Raw genomic sequence first — 15247 nt, 5'->3', positions numbered from 1 at the left:
TCTCCAAACAGAACTTGTTTTGAGCACATTGATGAAGAAGATATGTCAGGTGACCATCATTGAGGTGTAAAGCACTCCATGAAATTAAAAACATATGTAAAGTATCGTTTAAGCATTCCATTTGTAAATGTGGATGGCGTAGACATTACCTCTTCCTCGCTTGTAAATGTCAAGCCCTTTTTTAGAGCGATTCTGTTTGAGGGGCTCCATCGTTTAAGGAATCCATTATCTATTTATATAAAATACAGTTTAATCACTCCTGGACGCGCCACGTCAGCATCCATCCTGGAAACTCGCGCGTTCTAAAGCTGACACGTGGCATCGTTAATGAAACGATGCGTAATGAGTTTTTGTCACTTCTGGGGGCTTCGCTTGGGCTTCGTCATACACTCTGTTTGTGGCCCTTTGTTGTGCGGCCCAGACACAACTTGACTTGACGACAAACCGTAATCCGTGTGTTCATCCCCTTTGTGTTCTTCGTTTCACTTTGATCAGCGGAGACGATCAGTTTCTGTAACTGAATTCGTTGTTATTGCTAGGTATTTAATCCACCGTATTTAATCTTATTCAATTTCTCTGTTCCGTCGGTGTTATCATGTATAAATAGGTTGGTAATCTTCCATCAACACATACTCCTTCTTGATTCTAATGTTATTTCGTTCTTAATGATTTTGGGAAGCAATAAATTTCTCTCCCTCTCTTTGTTTGTCTGTTGAATCATTTTTTTAGAAAGGGCGTTTGTTGAATCGTTTTAATGATGGTGATTTACAGGAAACAGGGCCAGAGCCATAACCATGAGCTCCTTCAGATCTTACTCTGTCGGACAGATCTGCCAAGCATCTCACCGTTGCGGAGATCCTTGATTGGCTTAACAACGGCATCAGTGAAGATGGTGGTTCTTGGTTGGCTCAACGGCGAGAGTTGGAGTATGGTGAATGAAGGGTGATTCAGGCAGGACGACGGGTTCGGCTTAAAGCTCCGGACAAAATACTTGCTTTGTTTATGAAGATTCACTGGAAGCAACCACTGATATTTCACTTCAGTTAGAGGTACAATTTACCTTTATTTGTATTAAATGTTATACAAATATTAGATCATCAAATATTAGACTAAACAAATATTAGATCCTTGATTTGTATGAATGAGTCTTGAATTTTATATATCTGTGTGATGAATTTAGTGCTTGATTTCTTATTTTTGATTTTATTTTCCAGATTTAATAGCTGAAGATGGTGGACTCTTTGAGAATATCTCTTGGTGGTATTGTTATGAGGAGCAAGGACGCTAAAAAGTCTGGTGGTAAGAGAATTTCCTGTGGTGGAGCAAAAGGTTTAACTGGATCTGGAAAGAGGAGCTGCTGGACCTGTTCGCAGAGGTCAAATCTGGGATCTTCTCTGCGTATAATTAGAATTCTGAGTTTACTTGCATATAGTAGAAATAATAAGTGTTTGGTCTCATGTGTTTTCATCAAACAAAGACCATGATGAGATATTCTCTCATGGTCAAACGGCCCAAATATCTCATGGTAAGGACATTGCTACTATCTCTCTCTCTCTCTCTGATTGGTTGTTTGGATATGACATGATATTGAATTGGGTGGAGCAGGAAGCTCAAGTGGCAGGGTGTGTTCGACGGACCCGCAATTGCTGTTTGAAATCGTAGGGAGATACTAAATACGTCGAACAAACGTGATATGAGTTTTGTGTTGTGATTGGAAGAAGAGTTGTTTGTTTGTTTGAACAAGAGAAGCGCCTATGACTGTGCAACGAGGCAACGCTCGACACGGTGTAGAAGAAAAGGAAGAATTCCTCTCTGACTTTTCCAAAGTCACTATCTCTCATTCAGTTTTTAAAAACATGTAAATGTTTAACAGTTTTCGAAACTGCCTCTACGCATTTGTTTTGGTCATGTAACAAAGCTTATATATAAAATAAGCGAGGAGTACTACGAGAAGGATTATGAAGCTTATAATATTATTTGCTTAGACGTCAATTATGATTTATGAGATATGTGTCTTTTTACTATGCATGTGTATATAAATACGTAACCGGATAATATTTTTAAATATTACAATTCATGTGTTATAGAAAATAATATTTAATTTGCTATTTCAAAAGAAACTGACCAAATTGATCCCACTGTCTTCAACTACATGTACGAAGATCTCAATCAATAAAAGGATGATATTTCTAACTTCCTTGATAAATACCAAAGTTTGATTTAAACTTAGGCATTAAAAGCATATAGTTAAGTAATGTAGATGCACCACAAATGACTGCCGACAAATGATAGGCAAGACGCATGGTATATTTTTATAAAAATTATTTAAGAAATATCGTATGAAAAAATAAAATTTATGTTTTTGATCGAAATAATAATTTTAGCCCTTAAATAATTTTTATTTTTTTTTGTTAATCAGATAATTTGTTTACTAATGAGCTGATCATATTTTTAAAAATATTTTAAGTCAATAGATCATTTTACCGCATAAGAACCTAACGTTTAGAACCGAATAATCTCGCGCATACTATTTGGTTACAATGAAACTCTATCAGTTCAGTTTTATATCATGGCTTAACAATTTAAAAATTAATTATAGTTATAAGAAATTTACGTTCACGTGCCAATCCTATATATCTTCAATATTTTTCTCTTTTATAAACACCTATTAAAATATAATTATTTATTCATATGGTTTTATAATAATTGTATTTTATTACATAAAAATATTTGAACATTGATTACGAAAGTTTATGTGGGACTTTCAGCAGTTTAAATAATTTATACTCATTTAAAAATTCAAAATACAACATATATCGAAAAAAATTAAATTTTTATTATATGATTAATGTAATTGTGTAGTTTATTTTAATTTTATCTTAGTAATTTAATTTTCGACTAACAGAATTCTCATATGATTCTCAAGCCGTTCCATAAACAAAATTAGCATTCCAATTACATGATATATTCAGCATGATACTTTTTTAATTAATACAAATTACAGGTTATAACTTTTTAAATGTTTCTTCTTTAATATATAGGGATGCACATTTTCACCTACCAACAATCTCTAAAGCGCAAATTCGGCATTGAAACTAAAACACAATAATTAAAAAAAGTCAAATAATCACCAAAACATACAATATTTAATACTGTTACGTATAACTTTTTAAACTATTTTAAAATTCACATCCCGCCCGTAGGTCGGGCCGACCCTAGTCTCTTCATATACCCTACCAACCTTGTAAATCTCAGATCCATAAACAATGTGCTCATTTTCAACATAGACATCAAACATAAAAGTCTTTCTAACAACTTGATTAATAACTTAAGCAAGTCATTAGGATCTTCAAGCTGATGGAAAATTGGAAATAATTATTAATAATACATACAGGTTACCGATTCACTCAAAAGTCATTTGGAAGATAAAATGTAGGTTATCATGTACCTCATCAAATATCCAATCAATTTTTTTGTAGCAGATTCACTAATAAATCCCGTAGCCACCAAGTCAAGAAGCATAAATCTTGCTTCTCATGTATCATCATTCACCATCAAATAAATTTTAAACCTAAATATGAAACCATTATTAATTTAAAAGCATAACTCCTTAAAGGAAAAAAAACCGTAAGTTTTAAAACTGACAAAACATTATAGTTTACCTTGGTGACACAGAAGTAACATTTTCCTTGCATACTTCACACCACCAAATATGTGCATCAATCTCTTGTCCATTAAGAGTCTTCACATTAGTTGCCACTTTAAAAAAAATTATTGCATATGTTACAACCACAGTAATACCATTCCACGTCTGAATCAGTGGCGCAGACAGTACACAACACAAAACATTTTTTAGACTACATATAAAGGTAGCTGTGAGAATATTTATAAACTATATACGTTAGAACATGTAAAAGAAACAAATCCCTAAAAACATACAATCAACAAAGTCAATTACCTCAAAACATCGTGATAATTCACTAATCTTTCTTTGTGGCGCTAGACGCCATTTGTCACGCTTATCTTGCACTTAATTAATAGTTTTCAGCTCAAGTATTTCTTCTCTTGACTCACAAATAGTAAGGGGCTTCTCCTCTTCATCGAATTTTCACAATGTATTTAATCATACACAATTGCAAATGACAAATAAAAAAATATAATATTTACAAATCTTTAAAATAAAACTGTAATCTTACAATTTTTTAAACATGTCAGCTTCTGCTATTGGAGGATTTATAATAATGTCTGATGCCTCAAAAGCATTGCACAGTTGTATTTATTTTGTCAAATACATATAATTTTGCTTGGTGAAGTATCAAATCACATAAATATTAACAAAAAAACATTTTAAGACAATAAAGTAGATTAAACCTCTTTAAATTGTCTGATCTTAACAATTCAGATTAGATAAATAGTCATTCCCACTTCATTTTGTGTAAAATCCTCATACACTATTTCAGTAAACTTGCCCCATACACAATATGAAATCTTCGAATCACTATTTTAAAAGCAAAAACAAATGAGTAAGATAATTTACCTTTTGCAAGGAGGATTTGCAATCCTACAAAATTTATAAATCCATAAATTTAAATATTTGGAGAATCAGACTTGATGTCTCGTAGATGAAACTCAAGTTTCCTCCTTGGTTTGCCTGAACATTGTATTGTTTCAAGCTCTCCCAATTCAACAACTTGACCAACCATGTCTACAAGGTGATATTAAATACAATCCAGTTAGATAAGCTTTTAAAAAAATATTTAATCCAAAAGAAATGAAATCGTTGTAGATAATATCAATCAGGAAACACGGTTGCAGTGAAACCACTCATAACCAATTGAAAATCGACCAAATTCAGAAACATGTCCTCGTTCACATGATTGGATCTGGTGATTGCTGTATTATGAACGAATGCCATTTTATAGGAATTTTCAGTTGATTTGTACATTCCTGTTGCAGGGATTCATGTGAAATTTTGAATATTTCTCCAAGCTCTAACTTGTAGAAGTCTCCATTTTCTTTCCAGCTACGTCTTCTTGCACGAAGCATGAATTTTCTATCTCTATTACATGTTCATATACAAATTGATGATAGTTAGTTATGTTACCAATCTAATGTTAAGATAAAATATATACTCAAATCTATACTATTACAATTAAAAAAAAATCAAAACATACACGTTGATCTGATAAGATGATTTAAAGTGTTTCTCCTGACACGGAGTTGTACTCTTTCCATGTATGTAACACTTTCACGTGAACCTTCCAACATGTTTTGAAAGGCTTCACATCACTCAAAAACGTGAAAGGCAAAAGATAATTTATAGTGTTTTTTTCTGGCCCGAAATGGTTGTGAGTTTATGTCGATGTAACTGGTTATATTTATAAGAGAAGCTTAATAAAATACTTGTGAATCCTAAAATTTATTGTTAAATATTTCAGGTAGTTTCGAATATTTGTGAATGTGTATTTCCAAAAACATCATTTATACTTAAGATAATATTTGTGCAATCTATCTTTGTAACATATACGTGCGGCTTAATTAAAATTCAGAAAATTAATAGAGAGATTATCTTTTGTAAATAGTGATATTTGCATTTAAGTACACTAAATAATTATATATACTTAGAAAATCGACTGTGTATGTAATATATGCTATACGCATATATGGAATTTTGCATATAAACATTAGTTAATACATCAACCCTCGCCCAAGTTTCATAATAATATAAGAACTATGGAAGGTTCCATGTAATATATTTGAAATATAACTTAACTTCGAAATTGTATTACGTAACTAATTTAAATATGAAAACATGAAAACGTTAAGACAAAATGTAAAATAACTATAATCTATTTTTTTTTTAAAGAATGATATAATAATGTTAATATTGTTAGGATTATATGAAATCAGAATTTTTTAAGATAAAATTCAACTAAACTATCTAAAAACGAATAATCAAATCAGTTAGTATTGTTAAGAATATATGAAAATCATGGTTTTATAAAGATAATGTAAACAGTTTAGGGATTGCGTTATTATCTATTATAAAATGTGCAAATTTAGAGATTGAGTGGAAAAATGACTTTATTTGTATGAAATGTTCTTTTTTTCTCAAATTTGTATGAAATGTTCGCATTGTGGGATTAGATGGAAGAAATTACTTGTTTATTTATTAGACATTCATAGTGTTATTTAGTTAGTAACATATCATTTCTAATAAATTCAATCTAAGAGTAAAACGAGTATAACATATCATTTTTAATAAATTCAATCTAAGAGTAAAAAGAGTATAAAAACAGGAAAATGGTCCGGGATTTAGGTTTTTTGATTTTCATCGAAGTTGTCTAATTTAATTTATGGGTTATGATTCTAATCCATTTTGTGGTTTCATATACAAGTTTGTGGAACGAATTAGAATTAGGAAAACATGCTTTAATTAGACACAATTAAAATAGTTTAAGCTAAACGATATAGTATCAAACAGCAAAATTAGGGAAGAAAACAAAATGGCTTAAAACATCTAAATTACGCTTAATGAAAGGTGCGGTTAGACAAACAGATAGAAATAATTAGTGGAAAAAACGAAGTGTATCTTGTTTTAGTAGTATAGATTGTTAGCTCAAAAAAGAAATTCAGAGACTAAATTTTAAGTATATTTTTGTTTACATGATTATGTATATCTTGGCAAATGAACCACCCAAACTAGAAAAAAAAATTAAAAAAAAATAGCCACCACCCAAAAATAATCTTTTAAAGTTTTGAATGGTATCTACGGATTGAGCGGTGTGGAACAAGCGGTCCAATTGTGGTGCGGTTCTGACAGTTATAAAAATGTATAGATATATGGTATATATAGAGATTTTTGTTACTATTAGGGCATGACTGGTTTAACCGCAGCGGTTGCGGTTGCGGGAGTTTGCGGGTGCTGATGGTTGCGGTTTTAAGCGTTTTCTAGAGATTTGTATAACTGGTACAGCGGTTAAAAATTGTTACGTTTGCGGGACTCTTATGACTGGTAAACTACCAATCGCAACATCTGTTAAATAATAAATTAACAATATTTACATTTATATATTTATAAAAAGTATTAAAATTAAAAATATAATAAATATAAAATTTATATTTATAAAATCATATTATTAAATTTGAAAAATTTATAGAAAATATTTTGGTTTTAAATTTATAATATAAATTAAAATACAATATGTATACATTTTACAATTTCTGTTATTTCAATTTAAAGTTTTATTAGATATTTTTAGTATTATTTTTATTTATTTTGTTTTTAAAGAAAAAAAATTATCATCCCGCAACCGCAAACGCTAGCTGGAACCAGCTTTTGAGTTTAAGAGGTTCGGAGCGGTTTGAAGCGGTTTGAAGCGATTTATAGCGTTTTCTATGATTGTTTCGAAATGTCAACAACTACTCCGAACCACAAAAGCTGCGTTTGTGGGTGGTAACGGGGAAACCAGTCGTGCCCTTAACTGCGGTAGGGTACGAGGCGGTTAAAAACATTCGAAAGGCGGTTGAAAACCTTCGAAGCGTAAGAATGTTTTTATTTATAGAAAATATAAATGCAATTCGCACTATATAAGCGCATGAGATTTGGTACCCATGGAGATGGAGTGGTAAAATAAAGAAAGGTAAACTCAAACATAAACACAAATAATAAGCACGCGAATCTTATTGCTTTTGGACTATACAAACTCACCATCATAACCTTTAGCACGTTCCATCACTATTCATTAGTAGGATTATCATTGATTTTTTCTTGTTAATAAACGATGAATTAATAAGCAATTGACGTTACAAATATGACTTGTGTGTAGTGGCACAATGTGCTGGTTCGATTTCACTGTGAGTAAACTCTATGTGTGGACGACTTAGATTCTGGGTCGGATATTTTATCTATGGTATGTGGTGGTCTTACATGAAAGCATTTGTACTAAATAGCGATTATTGTTTTTATTAATATCTTTGTGAGATATTTTTTTTTGATAACTGTGGAGATCTGATGACTGAGGTGGCCAACCAACTCATTCCACGACCACCTCATTCCATAAAGTCTACGATACTCCACGTATTCTTGCGATTTAACGCTAACCGAAATAGTCACACGGAGTTTTAAAGTCGGGTCTATATTGAGACCGAAACTCTCTCGAGGCCACTAGTCCACCACTATGTGGTTAAAAGATATTGTTTTTAACATTTTTTGTGTAAGAGATATTGTTTTTTTATGTGGTTAAGAGATATTTTTTGTGTAAAAAAAACATTTTTGTGATATTGTTTTAACATCTTGGTGAGATGAGGGGCCTGTCGTCTCCAAGTTAGCCAGGCGTTACGGGTGAAACCCGGATTTATCATATCAAGTGAATATTGCATCAAAGGTAGAAAAACGAACTCCAGAAAATATTTATCTCTAGTTTAAAGAACACAAATAACTGAAAAATTTCCCTACCAGTAGATAAAGATTCGATGTGACTACAACAAAAAATATAATGTTCACAAAAAAAGACCCAAGTTTACTTTTAGTTGGATTTTAAAATTGTGGGAGTAGCCATCTAAGATCAATCGATCCATCCATACTTTAACAAGAATATTTCTCTTTTAATTATTTTGTTTTAGTTATTATGGACCGTTCAAGAAGAACCTTGTCTTTAAGACTTGAGAAGGACTTACGTGGACGCCAATGCATGCTGAAGCGTTTATTTTCTGCATCACGCAATTTTGTTAAATCTAAAATAAACAGGCTATTTTAGTATAGAAAAATAAATTTGGGCAAAACAAATCCACACGATTTTAAAATACAATATTTAGAATACAAAATTAAGAACAAGTGGGTGTGATATGCATAATCATCCATCTTCTTAGTGTGGTAGAAAGAGAAGCACCCACAACTACACCATTAAGTTTTCTTGGCCGCTCGTTGATCATGTCTCCTGTTTTACTAATTCTTATATTGTCATTTATATGACATTTTAATTCAGTTTTTGATCTCAAAGCCTAGTGATATTTTATTAGTTTCTCTTCAATGTTAGACTATAGATGATGGTTTCATTTTAGGATAATATTTTCTAGTTTAAGTCTCATACTTATAAATTAATTGTGTGTTTGGGAAATTCTACTTCATGCTGAAATGTACAATTTTTAATGAATATAACTTTAGATTTGTTTCAAAACAAAATTTCAACTACTCGATCATTGATTATGACTGTTTATTATATAACTCCTTCTATTTTCGAAAATAAGATTTTCTAGATTTTTATTGTTTTATAAAGATATATTTTCTATGTTTAAGGTACTTATGTATATTAAAAACACTAACTCAGAATATTTAAATTTATTAAATATGATTGGTTGATAATTATTAAAAATTATATAATTAAATTAAATAATAAATATATTTATTATATTTTTAATAAGCATGAGTATTATAGAATTTTTTTTTTCAGAGATGGAGAGAATCTAATTGTAGATATGTGGTTTAGAACTTTTTGGGTAGTTTTTGGCCAAAACTTATTCATCTTTGGTGGTTGAAGCATTCAGTTAGCAGCCATATACATTAGAAAATAATATATAGCACACCATGACATATCTTCTTTCCATTTTACAAAGATAACATTTTTAAATTGTTCACAAATATTTAAACATATATGAATTCTATATCTTAAATGCGTTATTTATGTGAATATCAACTTTCAGTAGAGTTAAACCAATAGTATGTTAATAAATAAAATTATTTTTTGAAAGTTACAATGTATTATTATTAAATAAATATAAAATTTATTAAAATACAAAAATCCAATTTTCTTAAATAAAATTTCCAAAATCTATATATATATATATATATATAAGGAGCTAGAATATATACAACAGTTCCCATTCCGATAGTATGATTGTGGATAGAGCATATTAAAAGAGTCATTTAACTATATATGTTAGTATTAAAATGTGCTTTGACTATTTATTAAATTATTCAGCAATCAAGTGTATGTAATTTTTGAACATTTTCAAAATGGGCGATCTAATTAGAAAATGATTATTTTTTGAAAAACAAAAAAATGATTATTTTTGCACCACAAATGAAATAAAATACGTAAATAGACATAGGGCTTGATGACAAGGAGAAAATAGCTCAAGTGCATTAAATGTAAAGGATTCATGCATACCAGGATCGAAAGTCCAAATAACATGAATAAAGAAAAATAAACAAGCTGTCTATGAGGGAGGATGTGGCGTTATGGCAGCAAAGTATAGAGGTATTTAAACCAAACCTTAGCACTCGACATACGTGGTCTCTACTCATGAGCTCAGCATGCTGGGGAGTTAGCATTCCAGAGTTTGGTTTTCCCTCTATACACCAGAATATGCTTTTATGGCATGGCTAAAATGCACAACATATTATCTCCTCCGGATAGAATGCTGGAATTGATCCACGATGCATCATGTGTCAACATCAGTCAGAAATCAGAGAACATCTCTTTTTTGAATGTAGTTACTTCACAAGAGGTTTGGTCGGACTTGACACGAGAACTCCTGCTCTCTCGATTCACTTGTTGATGGCAAGATACCATGGTGTCGATTGTGAAGCTCTTTCTTTTGTGATATAGCTTCCAAGTGACTCATCACTTCATTTGGAGAAGGAAACAATTGATGGCATGATGCTCATTGCTCAACCTGTTCTGCAACACAGCTGGTTAAAATGATTGATAGGCATGTTCAGAATCCATGTCTAACAATGGTTTCAAAGAGGACTTGATAGTTTTTAACAAGGAAATGTGCTCTGTTTTTCTAAAAATAAACACTTTTGTTCTGTGTTTCAAAAAAAAAAACACTTTTGTTCTCAATAGCTTTGTATGTGAAAATATGGCGGATATCAGACCTGTAACTAACAATATCAAGAATCAACTACTAAAAGCAAACCACAAGCACATCCAGAATAAAGAAATGAAATGAAAGATTTATAAAAGCGCCAATAGAAACTTTCACTTTTGAAAGAGATGCACAAAGTTTGATCAAAAGAAACGACTCTGATATAGCCACCGCCAACAAACCTCAACTCTATTAAAAAGATCTGAAGCAGTAGACCTATATCTACAATCAAATATACTTAAAGCTTACACAAAAGATATGAAGCTTAAAAATAACAGAACATAAAAGTTGGACTGACAGTGATTATGTAAGCCCACACCATTGGCCGGTAATACAAATCTAAGACAAAAAAATATTATAGAGGATGCAGAGAGGAAGTATATATAGGAGATGAGTGTTTTCTTGATTAGATCCAATTACTTTTTCTAAATAGAAGTGAAATTTATTAGTTAATGAAAATTATTATGTTTCAAATAAGAAGAAATTTGGGAGGAAGAGAACATATCACAGGCTGAATCATCGAGAAAAAATAACAGCACTAATGAACATGCAAAGCCAGTTGAAATCACAGATTCATAGACCACGTTCACGTATACCAACAATAATGCAATTACATTATGAACAAATCCGAATAAAAATGAAGTCTGCCCTAATATTTTAATGGTTTTTGGTAAATTAATTACATAGTTAAGACTTTATTAACATATCATTACTTCGAGTTATAGTTTTTTTGTCACCAAATCAAAGTACACCTTCGGAATTATGAATCACTTGGTTAATTTTTTTTTTGAACTGATCACTTGGTTAAATTTTCTACAAAATATTTTGTGCTTTTACGACAAATCGTGCCCTTTATATTCGTTTTTATTTTTAAAGTACATATCAGGTTTTTTTTTGTTTTTTTTTTTTGATCAATTTGTTTTTTCTTTAAATTACATCATTTCTTACGAAAGATATGAGAGAACGTAGCGGAAAGCAACATAAAGAACTAATAATAAAACTGAGCGAAAAAAAAGCAAAGCAAAGTTGTGGTATGTATGTATCTATACTGTAGGTTTGTATCTATATTATTAAAATCGAAGTATTCTCGGAAATTGTTTTAAAACATAAACAAGAGTATAAAAATATAATGTTGTAGAGACATAAATATAAATATATTAAAATAATAATAATAGATTTATCTTATTAAGAAAATTGGAAGTCTATTATATTATGAGAAACTATCTATTTTAGTAAATTTTAAAATATACGAAAAATGATTCAATCTAATTATTTAAAGTATCTTTTGTCTAAAATAATCACTAAACAAAATTAAACTCTATATACATATTTCAAATCAAAATAATAATTAAATTGATTTTTATCAAAAATTAATTCAAAATATACATACATTCAGAAAGTGATTTTTACTAAAATATTTTCCAATAACCATAATAAAAATATTTTTAATATACATAACAAAAAAAATACAAAACCCAATTTCAAACACTAACTTAAATTACGGTTTTTATATATTACATTAAATTTTTAAATAATATATGTGATTATTTATATGATAGTTATATAAAATACTATTAATTATATGATCATTTATATGATAATACATATTAAGTATGATTAATTATACGATGACACATATATGATATATAATAGTGAAATGAAAAATAAATAACAATATATTTTTAAAATATATATTCGTGCGGAGACGCTCGTCAAAGTCTAATATAAGTTATGAATATTGTTTTCTTAAAGGAAAGAAACCTGAAACCATTCTCTTTTCGTTTTCACATTTCTCTCTTTTATCTTATATCCTTCCTCTTCTTGTTTCATTTCACATTTAGAAGAAAGCTTGGGGAGGAACACATACACACACACACACGATTCTCGACATATCTCCAGATCTGACCCCCTTCATAGATTCAAGAGCTTCTCTATGATACATCACAGGTTCGGTTTCTATCTCTGTCTCTGTTCTTCTTCACCCATTTTTGGATCTCTGAGATTTAAAAACATGTGTGTGCTTGCTTGCTAATTGCTATGAATGAAAACACCAAATTTTACGTATCATGATTTCTTGATTTCTCGGGAAAATGAAAATGGTGTCGAACTCAGTTCGGTGCATAAAAGTGAACTCCGAATTAGTTTTCCCTCTGTTTTTCCATCGTTTTCTCGGGAATCCAAAGTTACTGAACGTCGATTTTCAAAAGATGATCGACCGAGACAGAGAGGGACCACTTGTTCTTCACTTTTCCTTCTTCTTTTTTTTTTTGCTTCTGCTAATTATCTCACTTTGCCAAAAGAATTAGCAGTAACTCAAACATTAGTTATGAATTAATTTTTTTTGGAGAAACTTGATATTAAATTATTAATCAAACATAGTTTGCAGAAAGAAGCATATGAATACTAAGCGACCAAGAGGACGAGCTATTTGACGGATTTTGATTTTGTTTCGTCAAAGTTAAGTCGTTAAGAAAAATTAACGTTACTAAATTTAAATTAGTATTTGTATTGACGTTTGGTTTCTTCCTCTTTTTACCAGCTTATTGCTCAATTTCTGCGGCCAAGTAATACTTATAATTTATTGTTTCCTTTTTTTTTTGCTTAAAATAATTTATTATTTCTTGAGTCAAAAAGAAACTATGCCTATATTTTAACTGTGTTGAGTCAATAAAACAAATAAAATCTTGATTAAAATAAAAAACGTTATTCTATAATTTCTGGTAATTTATGCCTTGACTCTATGATCCCTATATATTAAAGGAGAAGCATTTTTAAGGTTTTCCTTAAACGATTTTGGTGAGAATGTATGAGAAGGTTCGGATCCACGTGTCACTCTGTGAGAGAGTTTAAGAAAAACGGATCATTTAATTCTTTGCTTTGTTTCCTTATTTGGTTCCATTACAAGAAACGTAACCAATTTTTTTTCATTCATGCGCGAACTGTTTGTTTGTTCATTCGTTTTGTGCTGCGTTGTCGTTAAACATTTAGAAACAACTACATTTCCAACTTATGGTTTGAATCCCCTTCTCAGCATGTGGATAAAATTGTACGAAACTCACCACCACGAAGCAGAAACACTTTGAAGCATTACCTCTCGACGATGGAAGGATCCGAGTCATCGTTCTCTCCCTTCGAGTCTTGCCGTCTTCTGTCGCGTGTTCTTGACCTCGAGATCGATGAGGCAGCCCTTAGCGTAGACGAGGAGGACAAAAGTTAGGGAGAACATACAACTGGCTTGAACTTCAGTTGCGAAGGCCAAATCGGATGAGTTTGCCGTTTGCAAACAGGGAGAGCTAAGGGACGAGCAAACACGGAGAGCTAAGGGAGAGCTAAGGGACGAGCCAACATCAGTCCCGAGTAACTATGGAAGATTGAGAGAGAGAAAGAAAAGATTTGATACGTTTACGAAGAATAAACTTTATGTCTTTCATAGTCGCTACACTTATTTTTTGTTGTTCTATAGGTCGACCATAATTATCTACATTTTTCATGTTTTTGTAGAACCGAGCTGCTCGTGGAGCTGATGTTTATATCCCTGTTTCTCGCAAGCATTACGTTAGTAATCAAGTTGTGATCAAACATTCAAAGGAAGTCGTGTATTTTGACAAGACAAGTGGGTGAAACAATTGCTGCTATGGTGATTTGCTGCTATTCAAAGGAAGTCTTGCATTCAAAGGAAGTCTTGCATTGTGATCAAACATTTGCTGCTATGGTATAATAATAGTTTTTATGTAAGTAATATTCAGAGTCATTTGCTTCTCTGCATAGCCAAAATTGGATTGAACGAAGCAATAACATTATAATCAAGTTTGATAGACTGTCATGTATTTTTTTGTATTCTATAGTTTGGTTATTTGTGCACACTGATGTTTCATGTATGTAAGTTATATGTTGTATGAATTCTTTGAAGCAAAAAATAAAGAAGTATGTGTGTCTTCTTCGCGGAAGTTGAATAACCGAAACAACAGCTTCAACTAATAAAAGGGTTATTTTCTCTTTTTTGTCAAGTAAGGTTATAGAAAGAAGCTAAATAGACGTACAGTGCAAGAAAACACATTTGTTTAACTACTTCATTGGCTTAGATCACATTGCATTATAATAATATCGAGCAGATTCTGTAAAACACATATGTTTGTTTAATACATAAGAGGACGTTGTGCATGTAAAGTTGTTTGCATTTATTTGAATCAGTTAAAAAATTATAAATTTTTAGGGTATAATGTTTAGTGTTTATGATTTAATTTTTTGTGACGGTTTTAAAATTGTTAAAAAATTTCATCTTTTTGCAGCTAATAATATTTTTCTTTTATTTTTAAAACTTAACACAAATTATTATTATTTTATTTATTATATTTAAAAAAAATTGTACATTAAT

At 30.7% G+C, this 15247-nt stretch overlaps 1 protein-coding gene and 2 long non-coding RNA genes across 6 annotated transcripts in view; 2 read left to right on the top strand and 1 right to left on the bottom strand.

The window, feature by feature from the left end:
- Positions 1-379: 379 nt before the first annotated feature.
- On the top strand, positions 380-1992 carry LOC108857168 (uncharacterized). Of its 2 annotated transcripts, none has more exons than XR_001950319.2 (4): positions 380-539; positions 772-1049; positions 1215-1525; positions 1606-1992. It is a non-coding gene; the product is annotated as an uncharacterized LOC108857168 (long non-coding RNA). The 2 variants fall into 2 exon arrangements; XR_001950318.2 differs by having other exon boundaries at positions 429-607.
- A 1066-nt stretch (positions 1993-3058) lies between these two features.
- LOC108860558 (uncharacterized) lies at positions 3059-5365 on the bottom strand. Of its 3 annotated transcripts, XR_001950712.2 has the most exons (6): positions 5175-5365; positions 4538-5059; positions 3959-4095; positions 3663-3759; positions 3449-3571; positions 3061-3354 (listed from the first exon to the last, which is right to left on the bottom strand). It is a non-coding gene; the product is annotated as an uncharacterized LOC108860558 (long non-coding RNA). The 3 variants fall into 3 exon arrangements; XR_008946130.1 differs by having other exon boundaries at positions 3059-3571; XR_008946131.1 differs by lacking the exon at positions 3959-4095 and having other exon boundaries at positions 3061-3571; positions 5175-5364.
- Positions 5366-12606: 7241 nt separating this feature from the next.
- The window catches only part of LOC108856900 (uncharacterized), a 9205-nt gene continuing 6564 nt past the window's right edge, over positions 12607-15247 (top strand). Inside the window, exon 1 of the mRNA XM_018630803.2 lies at positions 12607-12819. The gene's annotated coding sequence lies outside the window, so the exon portion shown is untranslated. The remainder of the gene's footprint in view (positions 12820-15247) is intronic.

This window comes from Raphanus sativus, chromosome 5 (genome assembly GCF_000801105.2).
Source record: "Raphanus sativus cultivar WK10039 chromosome 5, ASM80110v3, whole genome shotgun sequence".
NCBI lineage: Eukaryota > Viridiplantae > Streptophyta > Magnoliopsida > Brassicales > Brassicaceae > Raphanus > Raphanus sativus.
The sequence above is the reverse complement of the archived record's forward strand: the minus strand, read 5'-3'. Positions and strand labels throughout refer to the sequence as shown.